The 8,537-nt window shown below is 39.0% G+C and overlaps 1 long non-coding RNA gene across 1 annotated transcript; it reads right to left on the bottom strand.

Annotated features, from left to right (window-relative positions):
* Positions 1–3,899: 3,899 nt before the first annotated feature.
* LOC149109469 (uncharacterized) lies at positions 3,900–5,948 on the bottom strand. Its single transcript, XR_016208667.1, has 2 exons — positions 5,639–5,948; positions 3,900–4,056 (listed from the first exon to the last, which is right to left on the bottom strand). It is a non-coding gene; the product is annotated as an uncharacterized LOC149109469 (long non-coding RNA).
* Between the last annotated feature and the right edge of the window lie 2,589 nt (positions 5,949–8,537).

An 8,537-nucleotide genomic window follows, 5' to 3' on the forward strand; every position in this document is an offset into this window, starting at 1 on the left:
AATACATTGAAAATAGCCCATCAGTTAACAACTCCATGGTTGTCTTTGAGTACACTGATCTTAGCCGCCATCTTAGGGGAAGTGTTACAGTCTGCTATGGGTGTGCACATCTGTGTCCACAATCGTCATTTGTCATGTCAGTTGTGAAATCACCCCTATATTTCGAGGCTTTAAAAACATGGTATGTGCTTGCTAAAATTCAAACGATTCAAGCAGAATGGCGGTTTATAGTTTGTTTTTTATCACTCTTAAGCCATGGTTATCCAAATGAGTTTTTCTGCCAGGGTGTTTGGCTACCAGTGTCCATGATAAAGTTGCTATGCACAAGATGTATCACCCTTGAAAGGGAAAAATGTCTGTTTTCTAATTAACACTGCAGTATAGAGTGGCTGCCAAGGTGCCATTCAGGCAGGTACAGCTTGAAGGCGTGGCAGTGCAATTCACTCTGAAGGAATTTTTTCCTTCACTTCTTCTCTGCACAATTTTTTTCCAGTCACCCTCCCTTGCATGAATTTTTGTTTGTCCCCCACCCAGCCATCACTTTTGTAATGGTAAAGTATTATTTTTACCAGAATGATTTTGTCATCATAAATGTTGCAATTTTGCAGTAGGGAGTGTATCTCATTATATTCCTGTGTGCTGTTTTTAATACTGTACAGCTGTCATACATTCAACTGTATGTCTTTACAGTCACTTTTGGGAAGTGTCCTAAGGCTATGTAGAGTTCCAGTTATTTTGTAAAAGGTAGTACTTATTAGCATATACTATGAAAAGGAACTGAACTACTGCTGGATGTACAGCATTGAGGCAAATAACCATTCAACACTATGTTATAAAATACATAAAAATTCATGACACCACTAAGTCAATTGCAAAGATGGTATAAAGGTGGCTGTATCATAAATTGTTTCAGAAAAAAATATAAGAAGGAAAATAAGTGCCTTGTTTAAGGTTACTATATACCTTTAGAGATGTCTCACACCCAAGCGAAGTAATGCCTAAACCCCTAAATCAAATTAAAGCTCATAAAGCTGGTTATCAAACAATACCAAGAATTTTTGTTAAAAAAATAATTGTCCAATTATCCAGGCCCCCTAATGGGAGCATCTAAATCACCTTTTGAAAGCTAAAGGTCAAAGTGAATTTTCTTTTTTGGTAATTTAATTTGTTAAATTAAGTGCTATCTGCCTTAACCAATATGTCAGCATTTTGTCACATTCCATTTCAGAACATTTTCGAAAATTATAGGATTAAAAAAAAGTATTGAGTGATTGCAAAAATCTCTCTCAGGGAAAAATGTTTCAAAATAAAATATTCCAGATATGTTTCTGTTGTTTATATATGTCAAATTAGTTCCATCACTTGGCTGCAAGACACCTTAAATAGCCTTTAAGTCACATAAAGACACTGCATTTAACAACAGAGTGATTCTAAACCATATCTAGACCGACTATGTACGCTCATTCTTGACCTTGGTGTATAAATAAACGAACAAATTATTCTTGTCACAAAGTCTGAACAATTTGTAAGCGAAGATTTCGACTGTATCACACAGTCTTCATCAGCGATTAAAGTGAGCTCACGTTGTCACGTGAATGCAAATTGTTTAATCACGTGATTAAACAATTTGCATTCTCGTTACAACGTGAGCTCACTTAAATCACTGATGAAGACTGTGCGATACAGTCAAAAGTTCCGCTTACAAATTTTTCAGACTTTGTGACAAGAATAATTTGTTGGTTCATATCTAGACTATATAATTATATCACTTTCAGTCATGACTGCATAACCTTCATGACCTGAACTAAAGGCAAGATCAAGATCAGATCTTGACTGACTATTTTTTTAAAAAGAGGAAGCTTGGGATTGCATAACACCAGAAATACAAGTTTGCCAACTGAAGATAACTTGACATCCAATTTGTGTATACTTTTTTTAACCAGCACATTTAGTATAGACTTAGGGCAACAAAAGAAAAGCCACCAAATGGAACATCCCTTGATGGAATGTAAACAGTTTTTTAGACACTGCAAAAGTGTTACTCTTTTATTCAGTTTTAGACTGTGACTGAAGTTTTTCCTAAGAGGCCCACTGCAATAGAGTATGACATCACTTCAGCAAAGAAAGAAGATCTTTCAGTGTCGTTTGTTTATTTGTGATTATACCAGTACTCCAGACCAGCAATTTAAACTTTGACAACCTTGCATGCAAGACAACTCAGGAGACTTGCATGAACTCTTCAGATCACATGACATACACCACATGAACTGTACTCAACAATTAACTATACAAGATGCACTTACGTGTATGGTACTGATAAACATGAAGCATGTGCTGACCTTTCATGAAAGCAAACACATTGCTGATGAAAACGTTAAATTAGCATAAAACCAAATGACTTTTAAATAATTAAATCAGGAAAAAGGAGACAGAGATTCAGAGCTTGTAGTACACATACTTGAGGCCAGATTGGGTAAGATGTGAGTCCTAGGTTGAATGTTTTTTTAACCATGAAAGTCCCAATATTAATATTATTTCAAACCAATTGAAACCTAGAAGTTCACTAAATAGTTTAATTATTTCAGTATGTATTGCCTGTAAGGGTTATTACCGAAAGGAAAACAGCTCATCCTTCTACATGAAAGAGTTGCTACAGGATTAAGTTTCACTCAAGACAACTTTTAGCTCCTGAACTTTCCAGATTGCAAAAAAAATCATGTCCGATATCTCCAGGCCTACTACTGAATTTTCTTGGGAAATGTTTTGAGGAAATTCAAATTACAGAACTACATTAGAACTGTGAGAGGTGAAATTTTGGGGGGCTAGCAAGAATGACTTTTGGGCAGGTACAACATACCCAGAGGGTAGGCCAAAAAATTGTTTTTCATTTCTTTGCACCCTGCTTATACCTACTTTGGGAGATGGTGCAATCCATTCCAGCAAAAGAAAACTTCATTAACTGCATCTTCAAGTTAGATACAATTTAACTCTCCAACTTTGCACAAGGTACAATACTGTTAACTTTTGATATTTTTGGGAGAGATATGGTAGAGATTTAGGAGCTGTCAGTATATTTTAACTGCTGTATACTCATGCCCCACAAAAACTGTGCGGAATTCTTTCGTGTGGGAGGTGCAATGTTAGCTAATAAAGGATATAATGGTTCATTAAAAGGTCGTCTTTCTGATCAAGGAGGTAGCAGAGAATAAAAAAGTCAGCAAAAAGCACAGAAGACAGTTGTGTTACAGGATCAAAATTTCCATTACATTGAAAATGCATGTTATTTGGTCAATGATCAAATCTAAAGGTGGATACAGAAAATTCAGAAAGAGGGAGCCGAAATTGTTTTTAGCGAGAACACAACTTCTGACCCATTTCAAATGAATATCCTAAATATAATGAGTGACACTTTAGAATGTGTGAAACATTAACTACCCTGAAAATTGAAAAAAGAAACAGATTTAAATGGAAAGAAGTAAATGCTGCCGCTTGAAGTAGAAACAGTCCTATGCATTTCAAGCTTGCTTGGCGAGAGGAGAGGAATGATACAGGATTGAGCAAAATCTTTTATGCTCTAATTTCTGGTTGTGACTCATGCAAGTCAAACCTACATAAACCAGAAATGCCACAAAAAGCTTACTTGTTAGGGGTTCAAGCAAAGTTTCCAACTACCTCATTCTTAAAACACAGGAAACAATATTTTGCAAAGAAATACTCAATTAAGGCTCTCCAATAACTACATACCATGCACTTCAATTGTACAATCTCATAGCACTGATTGGCCTTTAATTTAAGGGATTAAACATTATTGTACATAATTTGTCCAAATACGAATAGTCCAAAAATGAAGCAGAGTCTAGAAAGTAAATTTAACAGAGCCTGCAATGATTACAGACTGATTGAGGGTTTTTATTGTTTTATTCAATCAGCACAATTACTTAGTATAAGCTTTTGCTAACAAGGATAGCACAAATCTGGAATGATATTTCCACAACTCCGGTTACCTTTCACCTTTGTACTATCTGGTGGAACCACAGCCTACAACCATTTAGTGTTCTGCAAACAGAATGGAAGTAGAAATAGATAAATTAATCCATCGATTATTCAAAATTATCATCAGTTAAGGAATACGTAGTAGTCAAAGCTCTCATAAACGACCACTTTGGAAATTCGAAAATGTGGTTGTAAGTAGAGCTGGTTGCTTGCAGGAATGAGCTTTTGTAAGTGACCGCAAAGTAAAACAATAGAAGCTGGTGGCTTATGAGAACTTCCGAAACTCATTAATAATTCATAAAGAAAAATAAAAGAAATTAATGTTTAATGAGTGCCTTTATATTTGGGAGGCGCGGTGGCCTCGTGGTTAGTGCGCTCGTCTCCGGATCGAGCGGTCCGGGTTCAAGCCCTGGCCAGGGACATTGTGTTGTGTTCTTGGGCAAGACACTTTACTCTCACAGTGTCTCTCTCCACCCAGGTGTATAAATGGGTACCGGCGAACTTAATGCTGGGGGTAACCCTGCAATGGACTAGCATCCCATCCAGGGGGGAGTAGAAATACTCCTAGTCGCTTCATGCTATGGAAACCGGGATAAGCTCCAGCCTGATGGGCCACTTGGCTCACATGCAGACATACCTTATATCTGATAACAACATTTTAATGATTCTGTGGTTATTTTATGAAAGGGCCATGGGAATGACTGTATGATTGAGTATTATTTGATGGCCCGTGTAATTTAGCAATGTACAAAAACTTTCAGATTTCGCTTCCACTTTGCTGGCAATCAGATTGAAAATGGTCAGTGTAAAATGCAGACTGCAGACCGGGGTAAAATGTGGCTTGAGGGTAAAATGCAGACTGCACGCAACTGACTTCATAAGTAGATATAATTATTATTATATCCATTATTAGATGCTGACTGTAAACATGATTATTCAGGCTAATGTAGTGAAAGTCTGCACTCCAGTTAGCCTAAATAGCATTCTGGTTAGACTGAATGTCACTTCCTCCCTAATTAGCCTAAATAATGGCCGGCCCCAGTTAGCCTGTTTACAGTTAGCTCTCAATGGCAGAAATAGTAACACAATTTAAAGTGAGAAAGTCTATAGTCTGCTGTCTGCATTTTTATCGAGTCAGGTATGAATGGAATGGACTGCCAAGTCAAGTTAGAAATGCTGATGAAATATCTCTTTTTTAAAAAAAAAAGGTTAAACGTTTTCTTGGAGCAATTTGAAAATTTTTGTTTTTTTTGGTTCATGTAGGTTTTTTTTAGATTGTACATATGTATATATAGTTTAACATTTTATTCATGGGGGTTTCCCTAATATGGCGACTCAGTGCTTTTGGTCACGGCTCCATCTCCTAATGTAATTTTAATCACTATTTTTGTATGAAGTAAATGCAATAAATCCAAATCTCATCCTAACCCTGGTCTGCAGCCTGGATTTTTCTGTATTTTACCCCCTGTCGAGCTGTCCCCAGTCTGTAGTCTGCGGTCAGCAGTTTACATTTTACACTGACCGAATCAAAAACCTAGTGTAAAATAAGCTTACTTACACTGCAAAACTGTAGTCAACCCTGGAAGATAGAAGTCTACCACTATCAACAATGAAAAATGAGAAACAGAGATATCAGATGGCTCACCTCTTAAATCTCTTCATGCTGCCTTCTTGTGTTAACATTCCCTGGCGTTCAACTTCGAATTCTACAGCTGTAGGTTCGTGCCCACGTTGCTTATGTACAAAAAGATCTGACATGTTTCTAACTGAGCACGAATTGTTCCGATACCCAATAAAGAGGAAAAATCATTAGAGACCTGAAAACCCTGAGGCTGTTGAAAAGGCCTGTTGACAGTGGCTAATTCCAACGTGTTTTGCAGGGAACTTTCCACAAAATGGCGCATCAATGTTTTGTTCCCAGTGCTCCTCGGCCTGTCTCGAGTGGGGAGAATCCGCTGAGCGAGATCTGAGTGCAGGCGCAGGGCTATGTGATTTCCCGCGGATTGGTATGACGAACATTCGAAGAGATCTAGAGAGGTCTAGAGAGTGCTAGCCTCCCACGCATACGCTCTTAGGGCTCGTCGAGGGAACGCGTGATGAGCCCTAAGAGCGTCTGCGTGGGAGGCTAAGAGAGTGCTTGCCAGCTAAAAGCGATTGATTTACGTCGACCATCGCCTGAAAAAATCAATCCACGAAAAAAGGCGTGAGGGGGGAGGGGGGTGGCGGAAAGGGGGTTCGGCGGCCCCAAAATCTGTCCAGTCCATGAATCAAGGCTCAATTTTCTTTTTCATTACCACACCATCATAAAGCTCTGCTGATCAGCAATCTTTATCAAGATGGCATCTACGGGGCCACACACACGAGGAATATGTCCAATACATAAAACCCCTACCTGTTTTCTTGTACATCGATTTATTTAGTGCGTACAATTCAGCCCAATAGCCCTTTTAATTTAATGGTTAGCTTTTTCATTTGCATTACAATGTAATCCAACGCGGATGCAGTGCAATTTTGGGTCGAAACTACAAAGTCGTCCAAAATTTGCCTTACATGTTGGACATGTTGGATTATTATTAATAAACAATAGTCTCCATTTGGCGCGAAAATTGCTTGGATATTTGTCCGCGGACATCATCTGTTCCGAGAAGCAAACAGTTTACCGAGAGCGTAGCTCGAGGGAAACTGTGAGCTTCGAGGAACATATAATGTCCAAGGACAAATATCCGAGCATATTTTCGCGTCAAATGGAAACTATTGTGTTTACTATCCATCAAATATTTTTCGCAACACGCGCGATTTGAAAATTGGGGAATATCCTCAAATATTCCCCAGTTTTAGCTGGGAAATATTCGGTCACGTGATGCATTTAGACCAATGTCGCGCTAGCGAAAATTTTTGATGGATTCTAATTATTGACGATATCCAAATAAATAACTTAAGAGCTCCGGTTTTAGGCTTGGTTAAATCTATATATTAGCAGTTGGTCTCCTGAGAGCTACCTTCAGTCTGGTTCCCAGGCTCTCTTTCCTCTGCCTTGTTGGTGGGAGCCAGCGGGTCAGCGGGAGCTCAGCGGGTCCATTCACCCGCGCCGCTTACTCGCTAGGTCGGCTAGTAACGCTAGTTGATTTCTAAATGAAACCGTTCGATTATAGCACCCACCTTAACAAGATTTTAACAAGGGGATTTAAAACGGATGTATCGTTGTGATGGTTGAACAGTTACCAGATTTCTGAGAAGGAAGCTAGCGTTGAAGTTTCAATAATATAATCAATCAAATCATGTGTCGGGCCTCGCGCCACATACAGCAGCAGCGGCGTAGGGTGTAGGATGTAGGGTGGGAGGGGGGGAGGGATAAGGGGAAAATATAACCCCTTCAAGGCGTTCGGTTACTCAGTGAGCCGCGAGAACGGAGCGCGTGTCTCTTCATAAGTGGGCTGGATGTTGGCCAGGTTCTTTCTTGTCTGTTTATTTACACGGACGTAGTTCAGGTCAATAATAATAATAATAATAATAATAATAATATAACGTAAAAGAAGATCGAGGCAAATATCCAGCCATCTTGACTGAAAAAGGTTGTTCAACTGAAGGATCTATCATACGCAAAAGATTATCAAGGTAAGGGAGTGAATCCCCCATATAGGTCCTCTAACTAAGGTAATCCCTCTTAATTATTTTTAGACATGGCACCCAGTTCTTCTGAGGATGCTACTCGCGCGATACGTGGACAGCCGAAGCGATTTCCTCGAAACTACCTGAGACGAAATGGCGGGAACGTCATTTTATATGTTTTGATTTCGTTTCAGAGCAGAGATGTTTTCTGCACTCTCAGTCGTCTTTTTGTTCGGCCGGGCTTTCGTTTGTTTTGTGCTCGTTTGGCTGTTAATTATTTGGCTGTTTATTCGGTTTTAGGAAGTTTAATTAAGCAAACTTTAACGGCAACGGACACGAGTACAATGACCGTGTAAGCGTGCGTTATAATTCTTTTTTCATTTCTTTGCCGTTGTTTACAAAAGGTCACAAAACAACAACGTTGAAATAGCCACATTCTACATATTCGAGAGAACGTGAACTATACGACGGCTAATTTGTAAAATTTCTTTTTCGAATTTTGACGCTGTCTTACATATTCTGTTTGGGATATTTCTGACAGTATAGACAAACTGAATGAATCTAATTCTCGCGAGATTCGTAGATTGAATATTAAGTCGTTTTTTAATCGATGCTGCCTTTGGCGTTGTTGCCGTTGCTGCTTAAACTGATTTTGCTACTTGAGCAGCGAACGATTGCCTGCGCTTTCGACCATCTGTTTGTTCGGTTGCCTAGCTTGCGTTTGGCGTTTGTTTGCTTTGCACTCGTTTGTCTACTCATTTCTCCGCCTTTCATTCAGTTATTGTTTGTGCAGGGGACATCCGTCTCTTATTGAAACTCCTATTGAAGTTTCGACATGTATTAAAACATACGGAGAGCCGAAGCTCCTTTGCCTGGATTGTAATCAAAATATCAAAGAAGACATCCCCACAGCGTTGGACGTTTTCCTTTGCTTT

The sequence above is a fragment of the Orbicella faveolata genome, unplaced genomic scaffold (assembly GCF_042242905.1).
Source record: "Orbicella faveolata isolate gen_17 unplaced genomic scaffold, um_ofav_v1 contig_25, whole genome shotgun sequence".
Lineage (NCBI taxonomy): Eukaryota > Metazoa > Cnidaria > Anthozoa > Scleractinia > Merulinidae > Orbicella > Orbicella faveolata.